Source organism: Leopardus geoffroyi, chromosome C3, assembly GCF_018350155.1.
Source record: "Leopardus geoffroyi isolate Oge1 chromosome C3, O.geoffroyi_Oge1_pat1.0, whole genome shotgun sequence".
NCBI lineage: Eukaryota > Metazoa > Chordata > Mammalia > Carnivora > Felidae > Leopardus > Leopardus geoffroyi.
Genome location: NC_059338.1, coordinates 54085395 through 54097895, shown reverse-complemented (window position 1 = coordinate 54097895; position 12501 = coordinate 54085395). Strand labels below are relative to the sequence as shown.

The following is a 12501-nucleotide window of genomic DNA, read 5'->3' as shown; positions in this document are numbered from 1 at the left end:
GGACTTCAGGTGAGGAGGACCTAAGGGAGGACCGACCGAAGGGAGGACTGATGAGAGAAAATGGGTAGGACTGGAAGAAAAAGAGAGTGAAGGAATGAGGAAGCCTTGTGGTGGTTCACCTTCTTGAGGACATAAGATGAAGCCATATCCACCCCTCATGAGCCCCCACCTAACTCTACCCCCCACCAGGAGTAATCTAGCTCAAAGCCACAACCTTTCACCTCCCTCTGACCCTCTCACCTCCACCCCAACTCTGTGCAGCTGTAGGACACTTACTCTTTCACTCTTTCACTCTTTCAACCATTCAGGAAGAGAGTTGTTTAAACATCTTAAATCGGATTATGTGTCCTATCCACAGAAAAGACACGAGTCCTCAGAAAGGAGCAGATTGTAGAAAAAAATACCTGCACACCCCACTGTGGATCGCTGGACCACAGTACCAACCATGATGACCACCTCCCCTAAGAAAATAAAAAATCAGGGGCACCTGGGTGGCTCAATCGGTTAAGCATCCAATTTCAGCTCAGGTCATGATCTCACAGCTCATGGGTTGGAGCCCCACATCAGTCTCTGTGCTGACACTTGGAGCCTGGAGCCTGCTTCGGATTCTCTGTTTCCCTCTCTCTCTGCCCCTCCCCTGCTTGTGCTCTGTGTGTGTCTCTCCCTCAAAAATAAAAAACATTAAAAACAATTTTTTTTTAAAGAAAAGAAAAATCCCTCTGGTTTCTGCCCCGCTCCCACTAAGGAGCCATCTAAAACACATCTACTAGAAGGAGTGAAAGAAGAGTCCATTTGTGTGTTAAACTGTTCATTCCCTAACTTGAAATTGAGTTTGCATACACTCTCCAGACAATTACAGAAGCTCCTAGATGGTGTGGGAGAAGGGAATTGATGGAACATGGTCTCCCTCAGATTCAGAAGCACTGATGTGCCTGAGACAAGTACCAAGGGAGACAGAAAGGTGAGGACAGGGTGCTGGTTTCAATAAGAACAAATGCAGAGGAGCATCTTTTAAATTACAAACCCACCTCCCTGACATAGCCAGAGACCATGGGTGTCCTGCCAACTCAGAAAAACTCACCACAAAAGTACCAGAGAAAAACAGCCCTCTTACTGAGTAAACATTAAACCAGAAGGTGATCCACATCACAGATAATCCACTGAAGAGATCGCAAGGCGGAAAAGAAATCTCATCCTTTTCTATAGTCAAGCAGATACAACCCATTTCATTGTTCTTAAGACAAACAATAACTAGTCCTCAAGGAAGAGCATTTGACGACACCATTTGCCGCGTGTAGTTCCTCCCAAATTTACCTGATAAAATCACCGTTTTTACTAATGTGCCTTTATCCAAAGGAAATATACATTGCTTATTTACTTGAGACAAGAAGGAAAATAGCAACTTGGGGTCACACACTACCAAAGTTGGGCTCCTCCCTATTCCCAGAGACTGGGAAATAGAGGTGCTATCTTCCTCAATTACATTTCAAAAGGATGGCTCCCAAGTCCTTGAAAAAGATCCCTACTTACAAAACTGGCTAGAGGCAACCAGGTGGCTCAATTGGTTAAGCGTCTGATTCTTGGTTTCAGCTCAGGTCATGATTTCACAGCTCATGAGTTCAAGCCCTGTGTCAGGCTCTGCGCTGGCAGCATGGAGCCTGCTTGGGATTCTCTGTCTCTGTCTCTGTCTCTCTGCCCCTTCCCTGCTTGCACACTGTCTCTCAAAATAAATAAACATTTTTTAAAAACTGTCTAGAGGCTTATTTACCTTTTACAAAGGTTTATAGACATCTCAAACAGGCAAAGAACTCAAAATTACAGTTTTCTTTAAGTAAATACTCTAAGGAAAGGGGGAGGAGGAGTCTCCCTTCTTGCACCAGGGATAATTCAATATTTTCTTGTTTACAGTTGTATTTCCCCTAACACAACATCTGCCTTATTTACCTCAAACTGGAAATAATGCTCATTCAGATGCAACAATGCATCAGCCATGCAACAGATATTAACTCATTCAACCATTGAGCATTATTCTAGATATTGGGAAAAGGACAGTGAGCAAAATAGACAGGAATTTTCTATTCTAATGGGGGAGGCAAGCAAGAAGAAATAAACATTCCATATGTATGGCCATACATGGTATTTATAATATATCATATGATAACATGCATAATGTGCTATGAGGGAAAATACAACAGTAGAGATTATATAGCATGATGCAGAACTACATGTATAGTGTGATTAGGGGTAGCATCTTGGGAATCCTAAAGTAGTAAAGAAACAAGCCATGTGGAGGGCATTATGGGGTTGGGGGTCAGGGGGGCAAGTACATTTATGGGTAATAAGTAGATCTAAACCCACAAGGTTTCTCAACCTCAGCACTATTGACATTCTGAGCCACATAATTCTTTGTTATGAGGAGCTGTCCTGTATATTGTAGAATTTTGAGCAACAGCCCTCACCTCTACTCACTAGATGCTGGTAGCTCCCCTCCCCTAGATGTGACAACCAAAACGGTCTCCAGACACTGCCAAACGTTCCTGAGGGCAGGGGGTGGGGGCAGTAAAATCACCCCAGTTAAAAACCACTCATCACTGGCATAAACTTGAGACCGAGTCTTAGGCAATGATTCTTAAATTTGGGGGGTGCAGCTAAAGGAGTCCTTAGATTGAAACATAGCTTCAAATACATAGAAAAGAAGAATGACAAAAGATCAGTAATCTAAGTACCTATTTTGAAAAGCTAGGAAAACAAAGGCATACCAAACCCGTATCAAGTTAAAGAATGAAATAATGAAGATGAAAACAAAGATCAACAAATATAAACATACAATAGAGAAAGATAAATGCACAATAGAGAAAAATCAACAAAGCCAAAAGCTAGTTCTTTGACAATTTTAATAAAATTTATATAACCCTATCAAGAACAATAAAGAAACAAGGCACAAATTATTAGTATCAAGCATGAAGAATAGACAGCACTACAAATCCTACAAACATTATCATAAGGAGATGTTAGGAACAATGTTATGGAAATGAATTTGAAAATTTGGATGAAAATGTCAAGTCTCCTATAAATACAGAGAACACACTGCTGGTTGCCAGAGAGGAGGGGGTGGGGGGATGGGCAAAATGAGTGAAGGGGAATAAGAGAAACAGGCTTCCACTTATGAAATAAAGAAATCACAGGAATAAAAGATACAGCATAAGAAATATAGTCAATGATATTGTAATAGCATTGTATGATAAGAGATTATAGCTACACTTGTGGTGAGCATAGCATAAGGTATACACTTGTAGAATCATTATTCACCTGAAACCAATGTAACATTGTTTGTCAACTACATACTCCAATTTTTTTTTTTTTTTTAAAGAAAGGACAGGGGCGCCTGGGTGGCTCAGTCAGTTTAGTGTTCAACTCTTGATTTCAGCTCAGGTCATGATCTCACAGTGGTGAGATCAAGTCCTGCATCGGGCTCTGTGCTGGGCAAAAGCCTACTTAAGATTCTGTCTTCCTCTGCCCCTCCCCTGCTCCCTCTCTCGAAAGAAAGAAAGAAAGAGAAAAAGAAAAAGAAAAAAGACAAGTCTTAGAAAAATGCAAAATATCAAAACTGAAAATAAAATAGAAAATCTGAATAGTAATACAGTAAAACCTTGGATTGCGAGTAACTTGTTGTACAAGTGTTCCCCAAGATGAGCAAACATTTCTAATACATTTTAACTTTATAAACAAGCAATATCTTGCAATACGAGTAGGACGTGACACCAACTGTCAGATGACCACAACTGAGCCAATGGTTCTCTCTCCCTCTCTCTCTCATTGCAGGATTATGGGTGATCATTTCCCAAGCTCGGATGCTTGTTCCCAGGCTGCGGTGTTTGGCAGAAATCAGTGATTTTTCAGAACATTGGAAGGTGCCCACAGCTGGCACTGGTGTATTTTTTGTCACTTCAAAGAACCTATGGACAGTCCTTTGCTTTTCCATACAAGAGTAACCTTAGGGATACTTTGCTTCATTCTAGGTCAGGCTGCCTGCAGACATAGACCCTTTCCTCTGCTGCCTTATTGCCAGTTACATTAAATACAGTATAGGACAAGAGTTATTAATACTTTACTGTAGTCAACATACGTTAGTGATAGTGAAAGTCATCTTACACAATAACCCTCCTCTCTCTTGTCTCCCTCACACCAGCCTTGAAGGTTTTCAAAGGTAAGTGCGGGCTATTTATTTTTCTTTATATTTTGTATTTTCTTTATTATTTTGTATTATATTACAGTGTTGTAATCATTTTTACATGAATATTTTTGGGTTGTGGAACGAATCATCTGAGTTTCCATTATTTTTTTAAATATTTATTTATTTGTGAGAGAGAGAGAGAGAGTACAAGCAGGGAAGGGGCAGAGAGAGAGGGAACACAGAATCTGAAGCAGGCTCCAGGCTCTGAGCTGTCAGCCCAGAGCCCGATGCAGGACTCAAACTCATGAGCCATGAGACCATGACCTGAGCTGAAGTCGGATGCTTAACCAATCGAACCACCCAAGTGTGCCTCCATTATTTCTTATGGGGAAATTTTCTTTGATATGCAAGTGCTTTGGATTACAAGCATATTTCCAGAATGAATTAACCAAGGTTTTACTGTATATATTTAAATAAATTGAATCTATAATTTAAAACATCTCCACAAAGAAATCTTCAGGTCTACACACCTACACTAATAAATTCTTCCAAATATTTAAGGAAGAAATAATACTAATATACTCAAACCCTTACAGAGAATTGGAAAAAACAAAAACACTTCTCAACTGATTTTATAAAGTCAGCATAATCTTATTACCAAAAACGAGGTAAGGATATCACAAGGGGGAGAGGGAGTAATTACAATCTTTTCATGAATATCAATTCAAAAACTCTAAACAATATGTGACCAAAATGAATTGAGACATATAAAAAATAATGCATTATCAACAAGTTGAATTTATTCTAGGAACACAACGTTTAATATTCACAACTAGCATGATAATATCAATGAATCCATAAAAAGCATGTGATAAAATTCAACACTCATTCATGATTTTTAAAAAAATGTTTTAAAACTAGAAAGAACTTCCTAAATGTAATTAAGAATACTTAACAAAAATCCTGTAGCAAGTATAACTTAGAGGGAAATATTGAAAGTTTTGCCCCTAAGACTGGAAATGAGGCAAAGATACCCATTCAGCATTTCAACTCAACATCATATTAGAGACAGTAGCCAATGAAATAAACCAATAAAAAGAAATAAAAGGCATTTTTAAAACAGCCATTAGTCAAAAATTATGTTTGGAAAAATCCAAAAGAAACTAGATGTCCAGTTAGAATTCCTAATGAATTTAGACCAATATGCAAAAAAAAACCAAATGTATTTCTACCAACTAGAAAAAAAATTTTAAACGGTTTTAAAGTACCATTGGGATGGGCTTGTAGCTATGACACCATGAAGCAGTCAGCAAATCCCCTCTGCAAAACAACAAGAACCAAAAAGGATAAAACTGGCCACATCATTCTTCATGACTTCATCTTTCATGGAGAGGGGCATTACAATATTGAGACTAATAAAGCTTTGCTCCCCATCTAAGGGGGCAGCTCTGTCCTCTGGAAAGCTGGCCTACAAGGAAGTTCTTCGTTGTCTGGTGAGTACCGATCAGGGGTCTTAAAAGAATCTTCACAGGAACTCTACCTTCCAGTTCCTTCTCAGTTCCACATACTACCTCATTCAATTCTCCTACAGGTGAGAAAGTGAAAGTATGAGACGGGTAAGATGCCCCCTCCTTGACCTACAAGTTGGAAGGAGCCAAAAATAAAACCTCTCACTTTATACCCCAGTGAACACATACTTGTTGAACATTTGCCACTGTACATGCTGATGTGCGTATGAGGTCCCCACTCTGTGAAGTTATAGGTCCCTCAGGAGACCCACTGTATGGAAGCCACAGTTCCCACACTCTCTTGCCTTACTGCATAAGGCAGAGAACGCAGATGTGTGAAGAAGCAAGTGTGAGACAGGAAGGAGTGGTGATTATGTCAAGCTGGAGAGTTTCTGCCTAAAAACATTCAGATTCAAAAATTGGTGTATATTCCCCTGTGGGCCAAAGAAATGAGCCTGCAACTTTAAAGGTCAGCACCCCACTCATCCATCACCCACAGGGGAGCCATCCCAAAGGGAAAAGAAAAGATAAAACAATTTCAGCTATCAATCCCTCGTGTGTGGAAAATAAAACGGGCTTATGTGAGGGCAAATACAGAAGGAGAGGGATGTGTTAACTCTTCAGGGAAGATAGCCCATTCCAGAGCCCTGCCTGTCTGTCTGTGTCTCCACCAAGAGTTTCCAGTGAGGAACTCAGTTCTCAAGAGGCTTATTCTCTGACCTGTGCTTATGAAATGAAGTAATCCAAAATTCCACTCTGATGAGGCGAGCTATTAGAATAATCAGGAAGATGATCTCTTCTTTGGAAAATCTTACCCAAAGATCGTTGAAAGAGCTAGGTTTTAACAAGTCTGGGCAGATTCTGAAAAGGAACGATTGTCTTACTAGAAAATCGGCCTGTCACTTTTCATGCATTCCAGAAATCACATATTATAGACAATTTGATTATTTGAGTATTCTGAGGTTTGCCTAGCACTGGACTTTGCTCCTGGTGAGCAACTTATGTCTCTCCATGTTGTTGTTGTTGTTGTTGTTGTTGTTGTTGTTGTTATTGTTTTGAGTTTGTTTTGTTTTTTACATTATATTCTTTCCAGTAGTTCACATCCTTGTCTCGCAGCCTTTTCATGGTCCAAGCTGTATGTCTTTAATGTTTTGCACCTACTCTCAGTAAGATGTTTCACATGTGTCATTGCCAGTTGTTTTTGAGAGAATTCTTCCTGGCTTAGGAGTCTGGCAACAAACAGTATAGCTTGTTGCAGTGTTCTCTGTATACTAGGAAGGGGGGGAAAAAAGGGCATGAGCTTTCAAATGTAAGTATAGGGTATGTGTCGGTATAGTTATAGACATAGGTGTAGGCATAGGTGTTGGGGTTGATGTAACTACAGGTGTGGCTACAGGTAGCTACAGGAGTAAGTGTAAGTACAAATTATCAGCACAAGTACAGTCTGGTCATGCTTGGAGTCTTGGCCATGGTGGCAGAACTTCTGTGTGGGCAGCTCTCATTCATACCTAATTGATAAATGACGTGGGAGACCTTTCAGGTCTTCTATGTCTCTTTTTGCCCCTAACTGCTCACTTCAAAGGAAAGGCATGGAAATAGGAAATACTAACTAGCCAAGTTAATAGGTCTAGGAAAAAACTGGAGGAGGGGGGGGCGGTGGAGAAAATATATGAAAAAGAAAGGGAATCAATTGACTCTGGGTATCCAATAACCCATGATGAGGCTAGTTGAGTTTTAGCTGTGTTTGTGTTTTCACAGCTTAGGCCACAGACCTTTGAGATGATCTTGTTCAGGGAGAGGAAATAGATCTTATTTCAGTGTCACTTCTGGCTCCCTGGCAGTGGCTATGTGAAGACATCATCCCTGTTATAGGTGTAGGAGGAAAGGTTGACAGTATGCTGCTCCCCAGGTATTTCCCCCCGTGATGTAGTCCGAAAACCTCATTTCATAAATTAAAAAGCAAAAACCAAGAGAATTTAAGTGACTTGTCCAAGGCCTCATAGCTACTTAGAAGCAGCTCTGGGACTCAGGTGTGGTAACTCCAAAGCAGTTCCTTCCATCACACCGTTATGCATAGTACCTGGCACACATGAGTAAGAATAATTCACACTGTAGATAGGTGGGGTGAAAACATGAGTAGGCCGAATAAGGACTTGCCAAAAGATGTGCATGTCCTGATCCCAAGAATTTGGTTGTTTCAACAAACATTATTCAATAAGCACTGTGTTAGTTGTTTGGGATAAAAAGATTTATTAAAACACAGAACCGTGGGGAACCTGGGTGGCTCAATCAGTTGAGCGTCTGACTTCAGTTCAGATCATGATCTCACGGTTTATGAGTTTGAGCCCCACATCAGGCTCTGTGCTGACAGCTCAGAGCCTGGAGCCTGCTAAGGGTTCTGTGTCTCCCTCTCTCTCTCTCTGCCCCTCCTCTGCTCACGTTCCATCTCTCTCTCTCTCTCAAAAATAAATAAACACTAAAATTTAAAAATTAATAAATAAATAAAACAGAACCTATTCTCAAGAAGTTCATAGTTTAAGGAAACATATAAACATAAGCAAATTCCATTCACAGTCTCAGAGTTATTTTTAATTTTTTTTAACGTTTATTCATTTTCGAGAGACAGAGAGAGTGTGAGTGGGGAAGAGCAGAGAGAGAGGGAGACACAGAATCCCAAGCAAGCTCCAGGCTCTGAGCTGTCAGCCCAGAGCCCAATGCGGGCTCGAACCCACAAACCACGAGATCATGACGTGAGCCTTAGTCAGATGTTTAACCAACCGAGCCACCCAGGCACCCCCTCGGAGTTATTTTTAAAAAGGAAAATTCAAGGACTTGCTTTTTCCATCTTACAAAGCTCAAATCACTGCCTCTGCTGCCTTCCTTAACCATCTGATCACCTTGCCCTCTCTCCTCACTATTATCCTTATAATGTAGTAAGTTAACCTTATAACTCACTCTCTCTGTACATGAGTATCCAGAGCACATTGGATGGGAAGCTCGTTGATCTGAAAACATGGGTCAGACCATTTAACCAGAGTCAAAGATTCCTTTATCATACTGTCCACTCCACTCCGGCTATGATGACCACACAGACCAGCAGCCATAGATACTAACTACATAACCACTAACCTTGGCTTCTCCCCAATCCTATTAGCCTGGCTGATAACACAGATTCAGGTCTGTAAAGACCCATACCCATATATAACCATGAAATAAACACCTTTTCTCTAAAGTCTTTCCCAATTTCCCATTTCAAAGCCTGCGCCTTAACAAATGAGGGCTGTCAAGATCAAAGCTGCACCTCAGAAGTTGTTTGCCTGACTCTGGCAGAAAGGCCTAGCAAGTACTTAAACATTTCCTCCCACCACGCTGCAATAGCTAAACAGGATGATAAAATAAATATTTCTCCCGATAGGTAGGTTGCCTTTTCATTTAGTTAATGATTTCCTTTGCTGTGCTTTTTTTTTTTTTTAATTTACATCCAAGTTAGTTAGCATATAATACAATAATGATTTCAGGAGTAGAATCCAGTGATTCATCCCCTACATATAACACCCAGTGCTCATCCCAACAAGTGCCCTCCTCAATGCCCCTTGTCCACTTAGCCCATCTCCCCACCCAAAACCCCTCCAGCAACCCTCAGTTTGTTCTCTATGTTTAAGAGTCTCTTATGTTTTGTCCCCCTCCCTGTTTTTATATTATTTTTGCTTCCCTTCCCTTACGTTCATCTGTTTTGTATCTTAAATGCCACATATGAGTGAAATCATATGATATTTGTCTTTTCTGACTGAATAATTTCTCTGAGCATAATACAGTCCAGTTCTATCCACGTAGTTGCAAATGGCAAGATTTCATTCTTTTTGATTGCCAAGTAATATTCCATTGTGTATATATACCACATCTTCTATCCCTTCATCTGTTGATGGACATTTGGGCTCTTTCCATACTTTGGCTATTGTTGATAGTGCTGCTGTAAACATTGGGATGCATGTGGCCCTTCAAAACAGCACACCTGTATCCCTTGGATAAATACCTAGTAGTGCTAGGATCTTTACCCTATGATTGCTAGATTGTAGGGTAGCTCTATTTTTAATTTTTTGAGGAAACTCCATACTGTTTTCCACAGTGGCTGCACCAGTTTACATTCCCACCCGCAATCCAAAAGGGTTTCTCTTTCTCCTCCTTTGCAGTGCCTTTTAGTTTGATGCAGCCCCTCTTGTTTATTTTTGTTTCTGTTATCTTTGCTTTTGGTGTCAAATTCAAAAAAATCAAGTGCCAAGACCAATATTTGTTATCTCTTATCATGCCACTCTAACAGATGTGAAATGATATCTCATTGTAGTTTTTTTCCTTATTAAAATTTTGTTTTTATGGGTCTCAAATTCTGTGACAGATTTTTGGTCAAGTTGTTTCCATTAAAAAGTACTGCTTTTAAAAACTAGTAACTTAAAACTGCCATATACACAAAAACCCAAATGGTCCACAAAACATTCTACTTTCCTTCTGAAGGTTTTACAATGCATTGTTATCAGTAACCAGTATTTTACTATTAAACTTAAAAGGCCAGTTGACACAAACGGTTCTGAGACTGTTCTTCCACCACTGATTAAGACTGGGGTGGCAAGTATTGGGGGTAATATTCATTTAGACTTCTGAGCTTTCTGGGCAGACCTCGTGACCTTGCCAGCTCCAGCTGCCTTATTGGCCCACTGCTTTGATGACACCCACAGCAACCGTCTGTCTCATGTCACAAACAGCAAAAAGGCTCTCAACACAGAAAAGCTTGCCAGCGACCATATCAACAATGGCAACAGCACCAGATTTCAAGAACTTGGGGCCATCTTGCAGCTTTTTTCAAGAGTGACAATAAATCTTCAGCTCAGCACACTTGCAAATAATGTGAGCTGTGTGACAATCTAGCACAGTGCATATCTGGCACTGATTTGACCTGGATGGTCCAGGATAATCACCTGAGCCATAAAGCCATCTGCTTCCATTAGTAGGTCGTTTTTGCAGTCATCAGCCACATTGCCACGATGAACATCTTTGACAGATACATACCTGACATTGAAGCCTACGTTGTCCCCAGGAAGAACCTCACTCAAAGCTCCATGGTGTATTTCAACAGACTTTACTTCAGTTGTAAAATTGACCGGAGCAAAGGTGACCACCATGCTGGGTGTAAGCACCAGTCTTGGGTGTCTGGGTGGCTCAGTTGGTTGAGCGTCTGACTTTGGCTCAGGTCATGATCTCACAGTCTGTGGGTTTGAGCCTCACATCAGGCTTGTGCTGACAGCTCAGAGCCTGGAGCCTGCTTCTGATTCTGTGTCCCCCTCTCTCTCTGCCCCTCCCCTACTCACATTCTATCTCTCTCTGTCTCTCTCTGTCTCTGTGTCTCTCTCAAAAATAAAAATAAACATTAAAAAAATTAAAAAAAAAAAAAAAAAGAACACCAGTCTCTACCTGGCCCACAGGGACAGTACCAATATCACCAATTTTGTAGACATCCTGGAGGGGCAGACACAAGGGTCAGCTGGATGAGCGGGTAGCCAAATGCAGAACCAGAACTTTAAGCAGTGTGGTTCCACTGTCATTGCCATCTTTACATGTGACTTTCCATCCCTTGAATCAAGGCATGTTAGCACTTGGCTCCGGCAGGTTGTCACCATTCCAACCAGAAACTGGCATAAATGCTACTGTGCTGGGCCTGTACTCAGTTTTCTTAATGTAGGTGCTGACTTCCTTAACGATTTCCTCATATCTCTTCTGGCTGTAGGTAGGGTGGCTCAGTGGAATCCATTTTGTTAACAGCAACAATTAACTGTTTCTCACTGTGGTTTTGGTTTGCATTTCCCTGCTGCTTAGTGATGTTGAGCATCTTTTCATAAATCTTTTGGTAATTTGTAGGCCTTCTTTGTAGAAATGCCTGGTCAAGTTATTCTGCCCAGTTTTAAATGGAATTCTTCTTTTTTTCCTATTGAGTTGTAGGAGTCCTTCATAGTTTGGGGATAGCAACTCCTTATCAGATATATGATATGCAAACATTTTCTACTATTCCATAGGTTGTCTTTTCATTTCGCTGCTTGTTTCTTTTGTTCTGCAGAAGCTTTTTAGTTCAATGTGGCCCCACTCATTTATTTTGTGTTTGTTGTTTGTGCTTTTGGTGTCAAATAAAAAAAGAACTGTTGCCAAGATCAATATCAAAGAGATTTTTCTTCATGTTTTATTCTAGGAGCTTATGGTTTCAAGTTATGCTTAAGTCCTTAGTCCATTTTGAGTTAATTTTTGTAGGTGGTTTAGGATAAGGGTCCCATTTCATTCTTCTGTGTATGGTTATCCAGTTCTCCCAGCACCATTTATTAAAGAGACTGTTCTTTCCCCATTGCATATTCTTGGCTCCTTTGTTGTAAATTGACCGTATATGTCGGGTTTGTTTCTGGGGCCTCTATTTTGTTCCATTAATTAGAACCTATGTGTCTGTTTTTATGCCAATATCATACTGTTTGGATCACTTTGTATGCCAATACCATAGTGTTTGGATCATCATCAGTTTGAAGCTTTGTTCTTCTTTCTCAGAATTGTTTTGGTTAGTTGGGTTCTTGTGATTTCATGCACATTTAGAATGGCTATCATTGAAAACATAAGAGATAAGTATTTGTGAGGATGTGTAGTATTTGTGCACTGTTGGAGGGAATATAAATTGGTGCAACCACTATGGAAAATAGTATGGAGATTACTGAAAAAATTTAAAAATAGAACTACCATATGATCCAGAAATCCCACTTCTGGGAATTTATCAAAAAAAAAAAAAAAAATGAA

The 12501-nt window shown here is 40.3% G+C and overlaps 1 pseudogene; it reads right to left on the bottom strand.

Moving 5' to 3' along the window:
• Positions 1-10032: 10032 nt before the first annotated feature.
• On the bottom strand, positions 10033-11793 carry LOC123585082 (annotated as a pseudogene).
• Positions 11794-12501: the final 708 nt, after the last annotated feature.